This window comes from Mirounga leonina, unplaced genomic scaffold (genome assembly GCF_011800145.1).
Source record: "Mirounga leonina isolate KUSES-001 unplaced genomic scaffold, KU_Mleo_1.0 Mir_82, whole genome shotgun sequence".
Classification (NCBI taxonomy): domain Eukaryota; kingdom Metazoa; phylum Chordata; class Mammalia; order Carnivora; family Phocidae; genus Mirounga; species Mirounga leonina.
This window is the reverse complement of record NW_023270825.1, coordinates 56,253,829-56,277,891: the sequence shown is the minus strand read 5'-3', so window position 1 is coordinate 56,277,891 and position 24,063 is coordinate 56,253,829. Positions and strand designations below refer to the sequence as shown.

The 24,063-nt window shown below is 33.8% G+C and overlaps 1 long non-coding RNA gene across 1 annotated transcript in view; it reads left to right on the top strand.

Moving 5' to 3' along the window:
• The first annotated feature begins 201 nt into the window (after positions 1–201).
• Positions 202–24,063, top strand: part of LOC118002649 — a 105,885-nt gene continuing 82,023 nt past the window's right edge. Inside the window, exon 1 of the long non-coding RNA XR_004677080.1 lies at positions 202–226. This is a non-coding gene — a long non-coding RNA (uncharacterized LOC118002649). The remainder of the gene's footprint in view (positions 227–24,063) is intronic.

Below are 24,063 nucleotides of genomic sequence, written 5' to 3'. Positions count from 1 at the left end.
CCAATATTGTATGACAAGGGATATAGAGGAAATATTAACAAGAGAGAAAGGATAACTCTGATTTTTGTCCTTGAATTTCACTCCCATTTTCATTTTGGCAGGTCTTGTCATCTTACGACCTTAAACATCCATCACTAAATTCTAAAAAGTAAAAAAAAAAAAAAAAAAGCCAACTGTGCTAGATATATTGGTGCTGGAGTCTGTCTACCACATCCAACAATAATAGGTAAGCAGGTAACACGGCAACTAGAGAGAGAGGTCAGTCATTCAAAGATAATATGGCTGATGGAGAGTATAATTATCACTGACTTGTTCAGGCCGACAGACAAGGAAAATACAATGATTGAGGGCTGTAACATTGTTCTATCCTGTTGTAGGTACAACTCCACAAACTGAGAATATTAGAGAGGCCAGAATACTACCCACTTCTAACTTATGCATTTCTAACGTGAATACTTTGAATTTAAGGTATTCATGGAACATCTAAGTGGGGATGACCTTTATGTAATTGAACATGTGTATTTGGATCTTGACAAAATTGTTAAAAATAACTAGAGCTACAGTATTTTGTTAATGGATATAAAACATAAAAATATATAAATTGTGATTATCAGCAACATAAAATGGGGCGGCAAGTAATGTGTAAAATATTTCTGTGCAATTACAGTGAAGTGATAAGCTTAAAATAGACTGTTATATGATATATATGAAAACCTCATGGTGATCACAAATCAAAAACCTATAACAAATATATACATGATAAGACAAAAAAATCAAAGCATACCTCTACAAAACATTAATTCACAAAGACAGCAAGAAAAAAAGAAAGGAACAAAGGACCTACAAAACAGTCAGAAAACAATTTAAGAAATGGTGATAGCAAGTCCTTACATATTAATTTTTTAAAATGTAAATAATTTAAATCCTCCCATTGAAAGACAAAGTAGCTGAATAGACCCAACTATATGTTGCATACAGGAGACTCACTTAAGGTTTAAAGACGTTCTTAGAATGAAAGTGAAGGGATAAAGAAAGATAATGCATGCAAATGGTGGCCAAATGAAGCAGGGATAGCTATACTTAAGTCAGACAAAATAGACTTGAAATCAAAAGCAGAATAAGAAGAGATAAAGAAAATCATCATATAATGACAAAGGAGTCAATTCATTAAGAGGATGTAACAATTATATATGTACCCAATATTAGAGCACCTAAATACACTAAAAAATTATTAACAGATCTAAAGGCAGAACTGCAATAAAGATAACAATGCAATAAAAGTAGAGGACTTCAGTACCCCACTATCAAGAATGGAAAGATCATCTAGACAGAAAATCAATAAGTAAATAAGAGACTTAAACTACACTTTAGACTAAATGGACCTCATGGACATGTACAGAACATATTATTCAACAGCAACAAGAATACACATTCTTCTCAAGTGTATAGGGAGCATTCTCCAGGATAGAGCATATGTTAGGTTGCAAAACAAGTCTTAGCAAATTTAAGACAACTGAAATCTTACCTCTTCCAAGCACAATGGTATGAAACTAGAAATCAATAATAGGAGGAAAGCTGGAATATTCACAGATATGTAGAAATTAACTGACTTATGAACAGTGGGTCAAAGAAGAAATCAAAAAAATATCTTGAGACAAAAATGGAAGCACAACATACCAAAATTTGTGGAATGCAGCACAAGTAGTTCTAAAATGGAAGTTCATAGGGATAAAGGCCTACATAGAGAAAAAAGACCTCAAACAGTTTAACATTACACCCCAAAGGAACTAGAAAAAAAGCCAAAAAATTCAGCGGCATAGAGGAAATAATAAATAATGGAGCAGAAATAAAAAAAGTAGAAACTAGAATAATAATAGAAATGACCAATGAAACAGAGTTGGTTTTTTTAAAAAGATAAAATGCACAAACCTTTAGCTAGCCTTAGAAGAGAGTACTCAAATACAATAATAAATTAAGGAGGAGACTTTACAACTGATAATACAGAAACACAAAAGTTCATAAGAGACTATACTATGAACAATTATATGCCAACAAAATTAGATGACTTAGAAGTGGCTAAATTCGTTACCAAGACTGAATCTTGAAGTAATAGAAAATCTGGACAGACCAATAGCAAGCAAGGAGATTGAATCAGAATAACTGAATTCAGTAAGTTTTCCAGATAAAAAGTCAACATAAAAAATAAGTGTGAGTGACGCCTGGGTGGTTCAGTAGGTTAAGTGTCTGCCTTCTGCTCAGGTCATGATCCTAGGGTCCTGGGATGGAGTCCTGCATTGGGTTCCTTGCTCAGGGGGAGTCTGCTTCTCCGTCTGCCTGCCACTCCCCCTGCTTGTGCCCTCTCTCTCTCTCTGACAAATAAATAAATAAATGATTTAAAAAATTAGTTGTGTTTATGTATACTAATAATGGATTATCTGAAAGAGAGATTAAGAAAACAATCCTATTTATAATAGCATCACAAACAATAAAATAGGAAAAATTTAACCAAGAAGGTGAAAGACCTCTACACTGATAAGATGTTAATAAAAGAGAATGAAAAAAACACAATTAGAAAGATATTCCATGTTTTTTGGATTGGAAGAATTAATATTGTTAAAATGTCCATGCTACCCAAAATGATCTATGGATTCAATGCAATCCCTTTCAAAATTCCAATGCCATTTTTCACAGAAATAGAAAATGATCCTAAAAAATCCTAAAATTGTTATGGAACCACAGAAGACCCTCAACTAGATAAAGTAATCTTGAACACAGAACAAAGCTGAAGCCTTCATACTTCTTGACCTCAAACTATATTACAAATATTTAGTAACTAAAACCATATGACACTGGCATGAAAATGGACACCTAGAATAAGATACTTAGGAACAGAAAAGAGAGCCCAGAAATAAACCAACACATATACTATCAACCAGTCTTCAAGAATATATAATGGGCAAAGGTAGTCTCTTGAATAAAAGGTGTTGGAAAAACTGGATATCCACATGCAAAACAATGTAACTGGACCCCTATCTTAAGCCACTCATGAAAATTAACTCTAAGTGCATTTAAGACTTAAATGTAAAGTCTAACACTGTACATGTCCAAGAAGAAATCACAGGAAAAGTTCCTTGACATTGGTCTCGGCAATGATTACTTGGATAAGACCTCAAGAGCACAGGCAACCATAGCTAAAATTGGTAAGTAGGATTACCTCAAACTAAAGAGTTTCTGCACAGAAAGGCAATACAGAATGGGACACCATGTATCTCTTAAGGAGTTAAAATCCAAAACATATAAACAACTCCTATAATTCAATGGGAAAAGAGCAAATAATTCAATTAAAAAATGGGCAAAGGACCTGAATAGACATTTTTTCCAAAAAAGACATGCAAATGGCCAATAGGTAATGAAAAATTGCTCAAAATTAATCATCATGGGAATGCAAGTCAAAACCTTGATGAGATATGACTTAATGTTTGTTGGGATGGCTATTATCAAAAAGGCAAGAGATAACAAATGCTATTGGTAGGTTGTAGAGAAAAGGGAACCCTAGGCACTATTGGTGAGAATGTAATTTGGTATAGCTATTATGGAAAATAGTATGATGGTTCCTCAAAACATTAAAAATAAAACCATATGACCCAGCAATCCCATTCCTGGGTATCTGGAGAAAATGAAATCAGTATGTCAAAGAGTTATCTGCATTCCCATAAGTGCAGCATTATTCACAATAGCCATGATAAGGAAATGACCCAAAAGGTTTTTAAAGAATGAATGAATGAATAATTATTAAAATAAATTTTCAAAGACAGAATGAATGAATAAGGAAAATTGACACACACACACACATGCACACACACACACACAGTTGATCCTAAACAACAGAGGTTTGAACTACCTGGGTCGACTGGTATGCATATTTTTTACAGTACTGTAAATGTGTTTTCCTTATGCTTAGTATTTTCTTTTTTCTAGCTTTATTGCAAGAATGCAGTATATAATACATATAACATAAAATATGTGTTGTTTATGTTATTAGTAAGGCTTCCAGCTAATAGTAGACTGTTAGTATTAATTTTTGGGAGAGTCAAAAGTTATACATGGATATTCAACTGCAGGGGGTTAGCACCCCTAATCTTGTGGTTGTATAAGGGTCAACTGTATAATAGAATATTATTCAAGCCATAACAAGGAAGGAAATCATGCCATTTGCAACAATGTGGATGAAGCTAGACAGAGTAATGCTGAGTGAAATAAGCCAGAGAAAAAGAAGTACTGACCGATACCAACTATATGTAGAACTTAAAAAAAAAACAAAATTGATTTCATAAAAATAACAAATAGAATGATGTTTGCCAGAGGCTGGGGTTGGAGGAAAAGGGGTGGTGAAGAACAAAGGGTACAAACTTTCAGTTATATGATGAATACATTCTGAGGATCCAAAACATAGCTTGATAACAATAGTGAATAATATGGTATTATATACTTGGAATTTGCTGAGAGTAGATCTTAAGTGTTCTCACACCACACACATGTAAAAAGAGTTAACTCTGTGCAGTAACAGATGTGTTAATTATCTTGATCTTGGTAAGCATTCCACAATGTATATTATATCAAACCATCACATTGTACACTTTAAATATGTACAATTATATTTGTCAGTTATTCCTCATTAAAGTTGGGAAAAAAGTTTAATTCATGAGAAGTCCATGCAGTAACCCAGAGATCCAGGCTCCTTCCTGATTTTGGCATTACCAGCTTTAATGTGTGGCTTCCAAAATTATTCTGGTTATCTTCTTCAAGCTAACACAGAAGGTCAAGGTCATGTAGCATAAAGGAAGAAGATTTTATGGTACTGTTTAGGTAGTAGTGTACATTACTTATTCTAATATTTTGTTGGTTAGTACTTTGATTGACCTGAACCTAGCTAACTACAAAAGACTCAGAAATTTACTCAAGCTGTGGACCAGCAAATAAGAGGTTAGATGAATAAATTCAGGTTTTTGCCGCACTTACTTGTGTAAACTGTTTTATTTCATAGGCTTTAAAACTACATAATTCTAGTTCACACTGGAACTCAATATTGTATGAGGAAATCTAAGATTTTTAGCAGTAATTTAAGATAGTCTTGTGAGGGCTTCATGCATTTTTTTTAAATGAAACATTTTTATGCCTGCTTTGGAATAAAATTAAACTCTTTGCCTTTTAAAATTACATAAGAAAATAATTTTTTCTACATAAGAAGTACAGTAAAATAAACCAGAAGCACTTTAATCTTAGTTCTTCATTTATTTTTGGTGTTGAAAGGTTGAGAAATGAGCATTTATTAAATGTTGGAAGTGTTGTAAATGATGAAACCAAGTAGGTATAAAGCATATTGCTATGTTATGAATTTTTAATGAATAATAAGAGAAATCCAGTTTACCTATGACAAAATTGAGGAAAAAATACTTTCCATAAAGACAAATGTGAATAACACATTTGCTTTGATATTTAATATTCCAAATATAGAGGACATTTTAATTTAATAGAGATCTATTTTCTAAAAGTACCTCCTAAAGTACTAACTAACAAACAAAGAGACAGGAATCTAAGTACTAATCAAAAACTTCCATTTTCTTCATTCATTAAAGTAGTGGAAAAAGCAGGCAGGAGGGAAAGAATGAAGGGGGGGAAATCGGAGGAGGGGATGAACCATGAGAGACTATGGACTCTGAAAAACAAACTGAGGGTTCTAGAGGGGAGGGGGGGTGGGAGGATGGGTTAGCCCGGTGATGGGTATTAAATAGGGCACGTTCTGCATGGAGCACGGGGTGTTATACGCAAATAATGAATCATGGAACACTACATCAAAAAGTAATGATGTAATGAATGGTGATTAACATAACATAATAATAAAAAAAGTAGTAGAAAAAGATCAAAACATTTTTCTTATTTTATCTCTACTCTCTTATCTTGCTCCCTACTCCCCACATACATATAAAACAAGTAAATATCCTGAGCAGAAGAAAATCACATACATATACCGTATTTTTTATTTGTTTACATTCACAAGGACAAAATGAAATTTGAACCTTAAATAAAGCAGCAAAAGAACAATAAAATGCCCCCTTCATTCTATGACACAAATATGCTAATTATTTTCCTTTGAAAATCCATTTGAATTTTTCTAGTGACACTAGCTATACAAAATTACCAGTCACTATAGTTGTTATTCACCTTGAGTTTCTAAAATTACATAAGAGGTAGTCTTCTTTCCTTTTAATAAGTTAACATCTAAAAAGAGTGGATTTTTTGTTTTTTGTCTTTTTTAGTAACTAGGGCATCATGCTTGCACGTTGAATACTCAGATTTGATATTCTAGCTATGAACATTGTACGAGTAAAAAGTTGTAGGGACTAAAGTATAGTGGAGAGTGGAAAGCGACTGAAAAAAATCAGGTCTGTGTGCATTACTGTGACGATCTTAACATTAATAACTTTATACATGAAATAAAGAAAAAAATGCTGTTTAGAAGTTCTAAAAATGTAGCTATATTTAGACATTCTGAAGAACTGCATATGCAGAATGCCCAACAGTTTCTAATCATTAACACTATCTTGTATTTCATTATTTCCATAGTTTCCATTCTATATTTGCCCTTGAAAACTTAAGCCTTTTGCATGCCTCACTCTGAGTGACCACAGTGTGGTGTGGATTTCATCATGCGTGTAATTGCAAACTTTGAATTTTACCATAAACAATGTGTCCTTGGAGGGAGAGAAAGAGAGGTGGAAGGAGAAGGTTGGAGAATAAATAATACAAGGGGGTGCCTGGGTGGCTCAGTCGGTTAAGCCACTGCCTTCAGCCTAGGTCATGATCCCAGGGTCCTGGGATCAGGCCCTGTGTCGGGCTCCTTGCTCAGCAGGGAGCCTGCTTCTCCCTCTCCTCCCCACTCGTGCTCTCTCTTGCTATCTCTCTCTCTCTCAAATAAATAAAATCTTAAAAAAAAATAATACAAGAAATTCTTCCTGCTATTGTGCTCAAAGCACTTATACCCCAAGGTGAACCTAAGAAGGAAAATAGGATTTTTGCTATTGGGGATGGGGGATGGATCAGTGGGGGCATAATGTCAGTTTCAGAGGGCCTCTCATAGTGTATCTTGTAGCCTGAGTGTAATTTTAGTGTTTGAGTAGTCGTAATTGAGATACTAATGACTCTAAGTGCCAGTCAAAACTTCCATCTGTTGCCAGCTGACAAAACATCTGTCTGATCCGTTGTTGGAGGAAAAGCCAGCTTTGGTAGCATTAGTGAAATATGATGATCTCTAAATTACAGAATTTTTATGGGGTAGTCAAAAGGATTCCTTATAGTAATTTGATTTATATACAATTTTGGAATTAAGAACCAATTTTAGAACATTTACCCTGTGTAAGATGGAAATCCCTGGGATGAAATATGCATAGTGCTACATCATTTTTCCCTGATCCATTTGTATATTTAAACAGTTTCCTGCATTAAGTGGGTACATTGCTCTTTATTTTTCTAAAGAAAACTTATTGTCATTCTTTCAGCATCATTAATATATCCTATTCCCCATGGCTTTAAGATTTCCAGAACCCAGTCTTTAAGAATCACAAGGCAAAAAGATGTAAGATGTATAACCAAAAAAATCTTTTCTTAAATTAGAAAAACATCAAAAAATTACAAGCTCCAAATATTACTGGAGAAGAGTCTATAAATGCACATTGAAATTTATGAAATATTTTATATTTCCAAAGACGTAGAGAAGAGTATCTTAACCCATCTAGTGCAGAAAATGCTAAGTAGGAAGCTTTATGATAAGGACAGCAGTGGTTACCAAAGTTAAGTGTTGTGGCTCTTGCCTGAACTGATCCATATTATGCTGTATTTATATATTATTATGATATATTTGAATGTTTTAAAATTAGCTTAGTATAAAAATATGTCATGTAAATGATTTATAAATTGACCTACATATTTGGGTTAATCCTAAAATTTATTTATGGTGGTTTATTTTTATTTTGGAGATTGCCAAGCCAGATATCAATATTCAGAATTAAAAAGGTATCTGAGAGGGACTTTGTGGAGATTTACAGAAATAAAAACTTTATTTTCTTGTAAGCATTTCTTACTGCTTTTAATGTGACTGTACTTTTCTCCTGTTGACTAAAACTGTAGTATAATTTCAGAATTGATTTTGTAGCAACTTACTAAGTTAAAAGCTTTATCTGAAGTGGGTTATAGTGTATAAACTTCAAAGTGGGTTATTGTGTATAAACTTTCTGCCTTGCAGAGGCAGACAGCAAATAATGTGTGTCTTGTTAAATTTATAGCATATTCATGTAGGTTATTGAGTAGGAAAAACACACTTCTAGTTGTCTCTTTTATTTTTACACTACAACCCACACTCAAAACACTTCAGATGCCTGGTTTGGTTTTTTTTTTACCCCCTACACCAAGCAGTTCTCTGTGACACCAGCTAGGTGTTCCACAATTTAGCTCCATTCTGACACTATCTACATGTTGATAATGTCAGATTCCAAAGGTTAAGACCTTAGTCTCATGAGCCTGTCCTTCTACTTCAGATGCCAATCAAAAGTAGTAGGTCCTTGGGTTACCCAAAACTTCTGTCCAAGTTGGCTACACCCAGGGTTCCCATGACTTCCTTACCATCAAATTTGAATATTTGCTAAAACAGCTCACAGAATTCAGGGAAACACATTCACCAATTTATTATATAATAAAGGATATGATAAAGGATACAGATGAATAGCCATATAAAGAGATATTTTAGGTGAAGTCTGAGAGGGTCCTGAGCACAGGAGCTTCTGTCCTGGTGGAGTTGAAGTACACCACTCTCCTAGCACATTGATGTACTCACCAACCCGAGGCTCTCCAAACCCCAGACTACTGGAATTTATGTGGAGGCTTTATTATGTAGGCACAATGCATCATTAACTCAGTTTCCAGCTCCTCTTCCCTTCCTGGAGAATAGTGGGGAGGGGTGTAGAATGTGGGGCTGAAAATTGCAAGCTTCTAATCATGGTTTGTCTTTCTGGTGACCAGTTCCCATCCAGGAGCCCATACAGTCACCTTGTTAGAACAAAAGGCATTCTTATCACCCAGGAAATTCCAAGGGATTTAGGAGCTCTGTGTCAGAAACTAAGGTTGAAAACTAATTTTAGAACAAAAGATGCTCCTTGTGCTCTTATCACTTAGGAAATTGCAAGGGTTTTAGGAGCTTTGTGCCAAGAGCTGGGAAAGGAGACCAATATATATTTTTTCTATTTCAGTCATGGACTGTAATCACAGTTCCTCTATTAACTTGAAGTGTGTACTCTTGCTATCTTGTCTGTATTACATGACCTTCAGGAGTTGCACTGGATGAACCCATACCTTTAACGGAAACAAGTAGGTGATGGTTTGCAAGTGTGGAGATAAGGTGACATAGAATTAACGAGGCTTCTAAACTCCTTAACCTAGGTGAATAGGTTACTGACCTGAGTATTTGGAATAAGGAATGAGGGTCAAGAAAAGTAAGTCTGGTAGTTGGAGTAGATAGATCATATTGCAAAGTTAGTCAAATATGTTTTCTTGGTTATCATTTATGAAACATTATTTACAGGTTCTTTGGTTATTTAAAAATTAGAACTTTACAGCTCTCAGTGAAACAGTTTTATGTTTTCACTTTTTAACAATAACCCGATACAGTAAGAGTAAAAACTCTGCTAAGAGTCACTGAGAAAACTAATGAACTAGGGAAAAAAACTCTTACTTCATTTCTATGTCATTTATATGTTCCCTTGAGTGAAAGAGCTAACTAAACACAAGAAAAAAAATGGGAAATGCTCTGTTTATGATCTTATTTTATTTAAAATTTTATTTTTGAAAAATTTTTACTTTCTTATAAACTGTACTCTCACATATGATTATTTGAATCTCTTCTCTTAGGGTTATATGATTAGGAACAAATTCTAATTTGGCTTCACAGATTGAGAATCTGGCCAATGAACAATGAGCCCTTTTTGAGCTGTTGCAATTCTTCTAAATGCTAATGAGAATTCATGTTTTCTGCTTACTTTTAGGATTATATTTTGAAGAGACAATATTACTTGTGAATACAGGCTGAATCCTTAGTGTTTCTCAAAATATGGGTCACAATCATCTAAGCTGCTGTTAAAGGACAGATTTGTAGATACAATTGCTGATTAACTGAATGAGAATTTTTGCATGCAGGGCATAAGAATATGTGTTGTAACAAGCACCATCAAATGATTCTTATATACTTATCAAAGTGGGAAAACCACTCTTTTAAAATGTACAAAGTTTTCTGGAAAACATAAAAAAAAATAAAAATCTATGCATAACTTCCATTTATAGTTTTCTGGAAAACATAACATGAAAAAAATATCTATATGTTTTCATACATCTAGGATGTTCTGTTATTTTATTTCAGTATTTTAAGGATGTCAATGTTTATTTTTAATATAGTCCTCAGTATTATAAAACTATATTAGTGATAATTATTGAATGAATCATTAGTTATCAAACAGTAACATGAAAAATCTTAAAAATCTTCTTGAGTATAGAGCATAGGTGAATATGTATTATATTAGTGAAAAAGGTGTTAACTGACAATTACTGCAAGGAATATATATCATACTTTATGCCCATTAAGTACCTCATTATAAATTTTTTTTAGCTATAGCATTACCTATGAAATTGTGACATAACCCCTATAGGTTATAAAAGCATTTCATTACATCACTCAGCCATAGTATTGTGGAATCAAAATTTTCTGTGCAAGTGAAAGATTTATAATGAAAAGCAATCAAATTAGGCATGAAGAACATGGGTGTTTCCTCTGTATCAGATAAGTATGTGTTTGAAATATAGAAGAGAGTAATAGATCATTATTAACATTGCATGGATTTCATTCTTGGCATTTCAAGAATCTTTAAGTATAGGAAATACTCCTTTATTTCTATATTTGTAAATCCAATTATTTGGCACACATCTCAAAGCATTATTATTTCTATTAAGAATGTGTTTTTTAGTTGTTTTAAGAACACATTTTAAGCATCCCTCTGATAGCCAGTGTTATCCTTTAATATTAGAATTAGACATACCAAAATCTGCCTTCTTATTTAGTAAATGAGGCATTTTTTTCTAGCAAGAAAAGGGATTATGTAAAGAACACATTTTGAAAAGATAAACACATTTTGAAGTTTTAAACATTCTAAGATATCTGGATGGATACATTCAAAGTGTTCCTTGGTCTTTTAAAATACTTTTTCTTTCTTGATAGTTTAAAAAATTATCACTAAGATTACACTTGTAATCTTTACTTAGTTTAAAAAATAGAACATTAGTACTACACATAGGCCCCCCCATGTATCCCTTTCCAATTATAAATTCTGATCGCCTCCCCAGAAGAAACTCTCCTGACTTCTAACACCATGGTTCAATTTTGCCTCCTGTATATATCTGTTGGTTTATGCCAGTAAATAACACAGGTATATCTGATTATTTGCATGAGATTTACTTGTAGACAAGAAAAAACAATAGATTGATTTCTTTTAATAAATGCAAAAACAATTTATATACAAGAAAGAAGAGGAATGGAGAAGGAAAAACCAATTAAAATATTTTTCCTTCCCTTCAGTAAGATGCTGATTATTTGACAGTAAGTAGAGATCAGTCATGGTTTTCTGTCTTTGGACACTGAGCTGTCACCAAAGAATTTCAGTTGTTTAAGAATTATCCAGAATATCTTGGTCCAGAGACATATAAGTAACAGGATGCCTCTGTAGTCAGACTGCCAGTGTCTTTTTGTTTTTCCCCTCTGTCCCACTTATGTCAGATCCATACCACTTCCTCTATACACTCATATACCTAGGTATGCATTTTGTTTGGATAATGTATTTTAGAAGCAGAAATGAAGTATCATAGACAATGTGTGAGTTCAATTTTGGTGGCCATTGCCAGTTTTCCAAAATGTTTGTGCAAATTTAAATTCCCACTGGTAGTTTATGAGAGTGCTAGTTATTCTCTGTCCTTGCCAACACTTTTAAATCACCTCTTCTAACAGTATCTCGTTGTAGTTTTAAATTACATTTCCTAATGACTAATGGAACATGAGGCTTTTCCTCTAGCCTCAAGGATAACTTGAGGTTTTGACTATTCATTGAGCCTTCCCTGCAACATGAACTCAGTAAGCTGAGCAGGGAGCTAGATGTGGGGCTCAATCCCAGGACCCTGGGATTATGACCTGAGCTGAAGGAGGATGCTTAACTGACTGAGCCACCAGGCACCCCATTTTAGAAAGTTTCTATGCACTTTTCTTGTCTATTTTTTTACATTGGGTTGTCTGCCTTTTTCATATTAATTTGAAGGAATTTGCTATAATTTTTTGACATAAACCCTTTCTCAGTTATATTTATTCTAAAAACCTTCTTGCCTTTATTGAAGAATTTAGTCACAGAAGTTCTAAATTTTAATATATTCTAATTCATTAATATTTTTCATTTTGGTTGGTGTTTCTTGTATCCTATTTAAGAAATCTTTTACTACTCTAAGGTCATGGAAATATTCTCCAAAGGTAACTTCTGTGTGTTTTACCTTTTATATTTAGATCTATAATTCACCTGGAATTGATTTTTGTGTGATATGAAGTAGCAGAAAAGTTTCATTTTTCCTATGTGGATCTCAAAATATCCAGCACCACTTATTGAAAAAAAAATTGCCCTTCTCCCACTTCTCTATAGTATCCCCATTATTATAGATGAAGAGTAAGAGTACATATGGATTTGGGTTTGCTTCTAAATGTTCTTTTCTTTCATTTCTCTTCGTGGCTATACCACAATCTTAATTATTGTACCTTTATAGCAAGTTTTGATGTATGATATGGTGGTTCTCCTAGCCTTGTTCTTATTTGAGAGTGTTTTTCTCATTAAGTCCTTTGCATTTCTAAGTAAGTTTTAGAATCAGATTGCTCATTTACATACTTATGTGTATACAAACATGCACCAAAACACAAATGCAAACACTGTTAGCATTTGGGGGAGATTGTACTGAATTTATAAATGATTTGGAGAGAATTGACATCTCTAATAATGAGGTTTTCAATCCATTAAAATAATTAATCCATCCATTTGCTTATTTAATACTTTTCTCTCCATACTTTCCTGCATAAAAGTCTTACATATCTTTCATTAGCTATATTCCTAGGTATTTGATGTTTATTGATACTATCTTTAATGGTATATTTTATAATTTTACCTTCTTTTATGGTTAGGACATAGAAATCCATTTTATTTTTGCATGTTGACTTTTGATCTAACAATCTTCCAAAATCTAATTCTAATATTTATCTGTAGATTCTTTTGGACTTTCTACATAAATAAGTCACATGACTATTAATAGTAATATTTATTTCTTCCCTTCCTATCTCTTTGGTTTTAATCTGTTTTTCTTGCTTATTTGCATTCACAAAGACCTGTAGTACAATACTGACTAGAAGGATTGTGATAGTTTGGGGTTTTTTAAATTATAATAAAATATGCATAACATAAAATTTGCCATCTTAACCAGTTCAATAGTATTAAGTACATTTACACTGTTGTGCAACTGTCACTGCCATCCATCTCTAGAACTCTTTTAATCTTGCAAAACTGAAACTCTGAATCCATTAAACAATTGCCTCCTACCCCCAACCCTTTGCAACTGCCATTCTATTTTCGGTGTCTATGAATTTGACCTACTTATATAGGAGAAGAAACTCTAAGTAACTGGTATAAATGGAATCACATAATGTTTGTCTTTTTGTGACCAGTTTATTTCACTTAGCATATTGTCCTCAAGGCTCATGCATGTTGTAGCATGTGCCAGAATTTTCTTCTTTTAAAAAGTTGAATAATACTCCATTATATGTATATACAACATTTTGTTGATCCATTGATCTGTTGATAGAGCCTTGGATTGTTTCCATATTTTGGCTATTATGAATAATGCTGCTGGTATAAGTTTGGGTTTTTTTTTTTAAGCAAGGATTTACTCTCTTCCCACTATGGGTTGATTATGCTTTCCTGCTCCTATGAATTGCAGTGCTAGTAGATGTTTCACAAACATAAGCTTTAAAAGAGCTTTCTCAGTGAAGCTTGCCCTCTTGTACTTCTATCATCATGAGAAAAACATGCCTCAGGCAACTTCCTGGTCATTGAAGGATAAGAGTCATGTTGAATTGACCTAGACAAAATCCTAGAATGGAGTCAAGCTCATTTGAGCTCAGCTTCTCGGTTAGTCAACCTCTATATGATCCACAGTTGTTCAAATGTCAATAAATGGTTGTTCTTTTAAGACGACATGCTGGGAAGGAGCATGTTATGCAGCATTATTGTGGCAATACCAGCTTTCAATATTTTATCATTAATGAGATTGTTGTAGGTTTTATAAAAATAGATGCTGTTTATTAAGAAAGTTTTTTTCTATTCCTGGGTTTATATATTTTTCTTTATATATATATATTTTTCTTTTTTAAATAAACAGTCTTACTGAAGTATATTTCACATACCATAAAATTCACCCATTTCCCACATAATTCAATTATTTTTAGGAACTTTATTCTTTCCTCTTCCTAGCTTTCTAGTTTACTTGTGAATGGATGTTTAGATGTGGAATTCTGTCACATGCCTTTTTTCTATGTTTATTAAGACACTCATATAGTTTTTCTGTATTTTCTAAATGTGGTGAATTCCATTATCTTGTATTAACATAAATACAAGCATAGTAAATATAATATAAAGACAATATAATAGTGTCAAATGTCCTCATATATATATCTCTGGACTCAGTATTTATATTTATGAAATATATTGGAATCTTTTTTTCCTTTGTGTAATGCCTTATCTGGCTTAGGTATCTAAGTTATTTTGGTTTTATAATATGGGTTGAAAAAGTTACCTTTTGCATGTTCTTAAAGTTTGCTTAAAATTGGTGCTATTTCATCCTTAAATGTGTGATAGAATTCACTGATGACACAAATATATCTATCTTTTCTGTCAAAGAAAAGGATGTTTGTGCTAGAAATTCATAGGAGATATATGAAAAACACACACAAAGACTAATCTTCTGAATTCCCAAACATGTAGGGTATATTTGGCATTGGTTAGGAAGAAATGGGATTCTTAAATTTAGGGTGGAATCTGTGTTAAAATACCCAAGGCCTCCCTCAGCCTTGATGATTCACTAGAAGAGCTCACGTGACATGGAAAAAGCTGTTGTATTTAGTTATGGTTTTGTTTACAGTGAAAGAATACAGATTAAAATCAGCAAAGGGAAAGGACACATGAGGCAAAGTCCAAGAAAAATCAGGTGTAGGCTTCCAAGTGTTTCTTTTCAATAGAGTCACATAGGAACATGCTTAAATCTCTCAGCAGTGATGTGTGACAAGTGTGAGATATTGCCAATCAAGAAAGCTGCTCACCAGAGCTCTGGTGTTCAGGGTTTTTATTAGGGGTCAGTGATGTGGGCATGCAGCACCCATGTGACTGACCTCAGCTACTCAGACCCCAGACCCTCACAGCAAAAATAGACATTCACTGTAATTCACACTGTCAGGATAAACTTATCTAGTCACACTGTATAGCATGGCCCAAGGCCTCAGGCATACAAGAATAATGCTTTATTTAAAGTTTTTATTTAAATTCCATTTAGTTAATATACAGTGTAATATTAGTTTCAAGTGCACAATATAGTGATTCAACACTTCCATACAACACCCAGTGCTCATCACAACAAGTGCACTCCTTAATCAGGGATATAAAGATCAGGTCGAAGATTACAAGGGCTTTGAGCCTAGCTCCTGGGAGCTGTCCAAGGTCTAGTTCTGAAAATGAACTTTCCTTTGGAAACTGTTTTTCAAAAGAAATTTCTTTGGAGTGTGCAGGGTTTATGCAACCTAGTCCTGCTGAACTAGCCATTTCTTGTATACCTTCTTTATCTCTTGTCAGAGTGCTATTTTTAAAACTATTTGAATAATATTAATTTAGCTACATCAGGGTTTTTTTTTTGGATTATTCATATTGTACATACTTTTCCACTGGCCTTGATTCCTCCTTGTCTCTCTTATCTTCCATCTGGGCCCATTTTCCTTGTGCATGAGAAATCTTTATTAGCATTCTCTTCAGTACAGATCTGCTGATGATGAATTCTCTCAGTTTTTGTTTGAATATTTCTTTATGTTACCTTCATTTTTAAAGAATATTTTTAGTTAATAGAGAATTCAATTTGGAAGTTAGATCTCCCCATTCACTTAGAGTTTTCATTACATTTTATTTGGACATTTCCTGTATCTATGAAGAAATCTGTTGTTAGTTTTTCTGTTGCTACTTTAGAGATAATGACTTTTTTTCTTATAGATTTCTATTTTTTTTTTTTGTTTTGTTTTTCATAAGCTGTATTCTTAAATGCCTGGGTATGTTTTAATTTCTACTTATCCACCATGGGATTTCTAAAATTTATGTAATATGTGGCTTCCTGTCTTTACTCACTTTTGGAAAATTCCTAGCATTACACTATATATAGTGTTTTTGCCCTCTTTTAACCTCCAGTACTTCTGGCTTATATATATATATATATTTAATTTTCCATCTTTTCTGCATTTTTGTAGTTTAGTCTATATATTTTATTCTGAATGGTTTATTTATTTATTTTTTATTATTTTTTAAAGATTTTATTTATTCATTTGAGACAGAGAGAGAGCGAGTATAGGAGCAGGGGGAACACGCAGGGGGAGAGGGAGAAGCAGACTCCCTGCTGAGCCAAAAGCCTGATATGGGGTTCGATCCCAGGACCTGGAGATCATTACTTGAACTGAAGGCAGACATTCAACATCTGAACCAACTCAGTGCCACTGAATGGTTTTTCAGTTCATTAACTTCCTTTTTGACTGTGTGTGCCAATTCATTGAGTGTTTAATTTCAGTTTTTGTGTTTTCAGTTTTAAAACCTTTTATTCCTTTTATAGGGTAAAATTTTTCATCACATATTTAATTCCTTGCCATGTTAATCATAGATTTTGTTTTTTAAATTTATGTATGAGCACTCTGTTCTCCTCTGGGACTGTTTTTACTATTTGAGGGTGTCATTTGTTTGTTTGCTTTTTGTTTTTTCAGTCTGGCCTTTGACTTATATATGCCATGACTTAATTTCAAGAGTTATTTTAAAACTACAATAATCGAGAGACATATTTTATATTAAAATAAAAATAGGCTAATTGATAAATGAAAAAGAACAGAGTCCAGATATAAACTCTCACTTATATAGTAAATCTGTTTTCAATAAAGGTTCTATAGTAGTTTCCTATAGTTACAGTAACAAGTTATCACAAACTTGGTGGCTTAAAAAAATACAACATATTCTCTTACATTTCTGGAGGCCGGAAGTGCCAATTGGATTTCACTGTGCCAAAATCAAGGTGTCAGGGTTTTACTCCCTCCAGGGCTCTAGGAGAGGAATTGTTTCCTTGCCTTTTCCTGTTTCCAGTGGCTGCCTGTATTCCTTGGTTTGTGGCCCTTGCCTCCATCTTCAAAGACAGTGGATAGCATCTTTTCTCTCTGACTCTACTCTCCCCCACCCATCACATGGCTACTTTCTTTTCAGTAGTAAAATCTCCCTCTTCCTTCTTGTAAGAATACTTACGATTACAGTTACAGTCCATCTGGATAACCTGGGATAATCTCTCCATCTCAAGATTCTTGAATTAATCAATTTGCAAAGTCCCTTTGCCATAAAAGGTAACATCCACAGGCTCCAGGGTTTAGGACCTGGATATTACTGGGGGCCATTAGTCAACCTATTTATGTGCCAAGGCAGTTCAATGGGCTAGGGCTAGTATTTTCAACATATAGTCCTAAAATTATTGTAAAACCATGAACTAGCCAGTCAGCCCATCAAAGGAAAGAAGGAAGGAAATCTCTTTACTAATACCATATAAAAAAATTAACTCAATATAGATTATTAATTTAATGTGAGGGCTAACTCTATGAAATTTCAAGAAAAATTATGGGAGCATATTTTTGTAATCTTGGGTTTTTCAAAGATTTCTTAATATGAGGAAAAAAACCCATGAGACATAAAAGAAAAATCAATTAATTGAGCTTTATCAAAATTAAAAACTTTTGCTCTCAAAAGACCTCATTTTGAAAATGAGGAGGCAATCTACACACTAGGCATAAATATTTATGAAACATATATCTGACAAAGGACTTGTGTCTAGAATATATAAAGAACTCTTGTAACTCAACAAGACAAACAAGCCAATCCTAAACATGGGCAAATAATTTCAATATTCATTTAACAGAAGAAGATATACTGATGAAAAATAAGCACATAAGAAGATGCTCAAAATCATGTAGCTCTCTGTATAAGATACCTAATAATAGAATTATCTCTGAATTCTTTTATACCAAAACCAATACCCTCCCCAAATCACCTAACCAAAATCCAAACCCTGTAATAAGTACTTTCTAATATTCTCCTACTGAGATTCCACACAGTTCCCATGGTGCATATTATTCCTCAGAGCAATGAGGAATAAACCCAATTTATTGGCTGGAAGAAAGGTATCAATAGTAGTGATAGTTTCAAGACTGTTTCTGAAGAAAGAGAGAAAGAGAGAGACAGACAGATTTGCAAAATTCCCACCATCGCATCACATCTAACCTTGTGGTAACATCAGCATTAACATCTTCCAGCATATCTGTGTTTCAGTCTAACACTAACACCCCCTTTTGTGCACTAGAACATATTCATTCTAGCCTACTCAAGAGCATTATTCCAGTAATTCTCCCTTCAAGAGAAAGCACAGTGTAGCTAGTATCTACGTGGACCCTATACCTAGACTCTCTGGGTTGAAATGCCACTATCTGTATGACTTGAGTAATAGTTATCTCCTTTGTGTCTCAACTTTTACATCTTCAAAAAATAAGGATAATCATAATACTTACATTATAAGATTGTGAAGAATAAATGTTATTTTTTCCTAAGCGATTTCTAAGAGGGCTTTGCTTGACTGTTAGCACAATGACTTTAATTAATACATTTCTTCTATATCATCAAATTTCACTCCTATTAGATCATTTCCATTAATGTACAAACATGCCTCTCTATTTTTTTCTCCCATTTTGAAAATAAACTGCCTTTTAACTGCACTTTCTCCTCTGGCTACTACTCCATTTCTTAAGAAATCTCCCTTGCAGGGGCGCCTGGGTGGCTCAGTCGTTAAGCATCTGCCTTCGGCTCAGGTTGTGATCCCAGAGTCCTGGGATCGAGCCCCGCATCGGGTTCCCTGCTCCATGGGGAAGCCTGCTTCTCCCTCTCCCACTCCCCCTGCTTGTGTTCCCTCTCTCGCTGTCTCTCTCTCTGTCAAATAAATAAATAAAAAAATCTTAAAAAAAAAAAAAAAAAAGAAATCTCCTTTGCAGCCAGACTCCTGGAGGGTTAACTTCACTTCTTATCTCCAACTCCTCTTCTACCATTCTCAGGTTTTTGCCCCCACCACTTCTCTGATTTTGCTCTTCTCAAAATTACAAATCACTGTCTACCCTGATGTTGTGAAATATAATGGTTAATTCTCAAATTTCACTTTACTTGAACTATTAGTATTTCATATAATTATACAATTAATTTCTCCCCACTCTCCAAGTCTTTCTTTACTGGGCTTCCAGTACTCCGCATACTCCCGCCTGTCCCTTTCTACAGTTAGTTCCTTTCTCTCTGGATTTTTAATGTTGGTAAGTACCAGGGCTCCATCACTAGTTCTTTCTTTTTCTGTTAGTGTCTTCTCTCTCTTGGTGAGTTCATATCTTCCCGTGACTTTTAATATCATCATATACGTATTTCTTGCCCAAAACTATCTCAGAAGAATAATATGTATATAATTGTGTGTGTGTGTGTGTATCAGCCCTCTTGACATCTCCAATTCAAAATACCTATCCATCAGTGTCCAGACCTTCCCTCACCAACTATGCTCAGCCAATAATCCTCCCTGTTTTAGTTGTTCTCTACCCTTCCTGTTGCTCAGTATAAAAACTTGGTGTTCTCCTTGACTCCTCTCTTTTTTTTCACATACACCATGTCAACTCCTATTGCTTCTGCCTTCAAAACATATCCAGAACATGACTGCTTCTGATCCCACCCAGTGTAACAAACTTGGTATAATGCCTCATCATCTCTTTTCTGCATTTTCATAGTAGGCTTCTAACTAGTAGTCCTGCTTCTACCCTTGGCCATTACAATTTATTCTGAACAAAATGTAAGGCAGCTCATATCACTTCTCTACTCAAGCTGTCATCATTTTATACAAAGTCATTAAAATAATCTATAGATCCTTATCTTCTCCTTGCTTCCCTTTACCTAGCCAATCATATAGCTTGCTCTTTTCTCCTTTTTCCCTTTACCTACACTCTGGTGACATTGGTCTTGCCATATCTTGCACATTATAAGAAATTCTACCCATTGTAGGACTTTTGTACTGTAGAGTTTGTTTTCCTGCAGTGACCTTCCCAGATAGCCACATGGCAATTTTCAGGTGATTGTGTTCAGATTTTACCTCCACAATGAGGCCACTTTCCCTCTTAACCTATTTAATTCTGCAATTGTGCTTTTTATGCAGATATATTCTTGCTACTTTTTTTCCTGCTATTTTCTATTATATTTTAATAGCACCTAAACACTGTATTATACTGTAGAGTTGACTTATTCATTGTTTTTATCATTTATTTTCTGTCACCCCTGCTGGAATATATACTTCATAAGAGTAGGAATATTTACATCTCTTTCACTGATATATCCCAAGAACCCAATTAGGCACATGTAGTAAATATTTGCTAAATAGTGAATAAAAATAAAGGAGTCAAAAGAAGGAGATCTGAAACACTGCCCCCCCCCCCCGTACTCTAGTGTCTTTGTCTAGGAAGTCCAATGAAATAAGTAAAAGCCTGTAAAATTTGAATGAGCAAGAACAAAAATCATAACAATCTTTTTATCATTCACTGACAAAAGCAGACTACTTGTCATTTAATATATATAAGAGTTTAGTCTATGTCCTATGAATTAGTATTCTAAAGAACTATTATTTTAAAACCATTTTATTATTTAGAAAGGTTTACTACATTTATAAATATGAATAATCCTGGTGTAAACTACGTGTTTCTTCAAATTTATTTGCTTCACAGTCTAAGCGTGGAGTATCAAGAAGCCAATGTGTTATATGGACATCTGCTTTGTGTTTGTGCAAGATAGAGTGATCTTACAGCTCAGCTGGGGCAGATAGCTTTAGGCTCAGCTCCAGGAATGCTTGGATGACTGATACTGACCCTTGGCCAAGATAAAGTAGAAGCAGGATGGCTGGTGACGTTTGAACTTTGAAACTCTCCTGGAGATACCCAGGCTAGTTTGCTTACATTGTTTAGAGATGTATTGATTAATGGCTTACACCAGGTTTAACATGTCACAATTTCTGCCTTTATCAGAAGACCCTGCTGGATATATGTCCAAGCTCTGCTGAAACCAAGATTCTTCACTGGTATCTTGGTGGGTCACAATAATAAAATGAAGCACATCCTGTACTAATAAGAATAGGCCCTATGGAATGACACCTGGAAGTCTCTTGGGCTCCCCAGTCTTTCCTTCAGTTGATATGCTACATTTTTTACTTTTATGAAAGGCTTAATGTGTGTGGGTAGTCTAGAGAGTCTTGTGAATTCTTTCAATTATACTCTTGTAATTGATATAGTGGTTATGGATTTTTTCCAAGGAATGAATTATAACCTGTTTTCAGCTCTAATTTATAATTATTTCACTGTAATATTTTATAATGTTTAATTAAAAATAAATACTTTCACAGATTATCTTCTTTAAAACATCTAACTTCTCATAAATAGTCATTTTTTTTCATTCTCCTAAAAACTCACTAAAATAATTAAAGGTTTTAAGAAAGATAGGCTGCAAATCAGATTTTCATTTTATGAGATGATGTAGCTACAGTTTGATCACATCTTAACTTCCATATGTCCTATAAACTTTTAGGGCCATGCTGTATTATTTTCTGAATGTGAATCTCTCTCTTACATAACAGCATGGAATTATATTTTACTATAAATTCTATAACTTTAATTGTAAAATATAATTTTAAACTTTGCTTCTTTCAAATGATTTAAGATGAATTATTTTTCCAATTTACCCACAAAGTCTAGGAGTAATACTTCCTAGAAATGTACTGTCTTTGTTAAAGGGCTGCATTTTTGAGGTGATTTTTACATAGCCAGAGAATTCCTAAAATGAACTTTGAGGCAAAGTCATGTCATCGTTGATCTCCTGTTCAACAATCCTTGAAGCACTAATAACTCAAAATGGTTACAATATTTCATTACCATGGAAATTGGAAGTGATGGCTGTGACCTTGATGTATGAGCTGGTGACCCAAAACATGTAATGGATTCAGAGTCTCTAGGTGCTTGAAAATTATGTTTGTATAACCTTTTGGGATCAAAGTATATTGGTCCTAAAATGAATCCATTTAAATCTGTTGGTAAGCTGCATATTTAAAAAATAATACTGTTACTCTGCTGCTTTTTTCTATTTGAATACAGATATACAATTTCTGATGAGGCTGTATTTGTTGAATCAAAAACTACAAAAGCATCTTGAAATAATGCTGTTCTTTAAATGAATGTTTGGATAAAAGATTTTACAATGGAAATAGTCAAAGTTAGCTAACAAGCCATGCCTGTTGATTAACATGTAATGTGTGTACTTTTCAAACCATGTATTTTCTTTTTATCACTTTTTTAGCTGTTACTTTGAAATAACTATTCCCAAATTTTATAAATCTTTCTGTGGCAAACACTGGCCACATGATCACCATAACCATCTCCTCTTTCCAGGCTTCTTGTAGTTGTAGTGGGGGAATGTGATCTCTTGTGGTAAACAGAATACTGACAGAAGTAATGTATACCATTCGTGGTCAGTCCTAGATCTCCCAGGAGATCTTCCACATTGTCTTGTCTCCCAGTTGGATGCAGAAGATTCAGTATAGGACTATATACAGCCCTAGGGTACAACATCCCACAAACTGGAAGGACCCTTGATTATAGAGGTACTGCTAGTAGGAGTCAGTCAGCCCCCAACATCCATACTATACTTTGCATAAATGATACATACACTTTTATTTTCTTAATCCACTAAGATTTTAGTTTAGTTTCTTAAAAATAAGTTAGCATGTCCTGAATAATACAGCTTCCTCATATTTAAAAAAAAATATGTGTATCATACCTGAATTGTCACATTTGTGATAGGAATTTTGACATGTCATGACTTCATTGTAAAAAGGTAAGGTATATTCTGATTTTATTGCTTATTTTAGAGAGGATAGGGTAGGGGTCAAGATAACATGTAATTCATTTTGCTTCTAGTTTTATGGCTATAATTTTAATACAAAATGCTATCTGGTTATGAAATCCTTTTAAAATGGCTATTCTAGGCTTTCATATTATCTGTAAACATTTTGAAAAGCCATGTTTAATCTCTTATTTCAATACATTTTTCTAAGCTATTCTTTTTTTTTTTTCTTTCATCACATCTGCGATTTACTTTGCTTTGGTAAAACACTGTAAAGTGAAACACAATTTCATTCAACATTTACTCAATACAAATTTACTGAAGACCTACTATCTGCCAGACAGTACGTTAAGTGCTGAGTTATACAACAGTGAACAAACCATATCTGAATCCTGCCCTAATAAATAAACTTGGGATCTAGTAAGGAAACAGATTCCCAATAATTAATTATACAAGTAATCTACATTAACAATTACGGTAAGTAAATAGGCATCTGGAGGGAGGTGTAAGAGGGTGTTAAAAGAGACCTAATCTAGTATAAGGAAACAGGGAATACTTTCCGAGAAAGGGATTTTTATATTGGGCATTATAAAAAAAAAAAAGAAAGAAAGGAAAGAAAGAAAGAAAGAAAGAAAGAAAGAAAGAAAGAAAGAAAGAA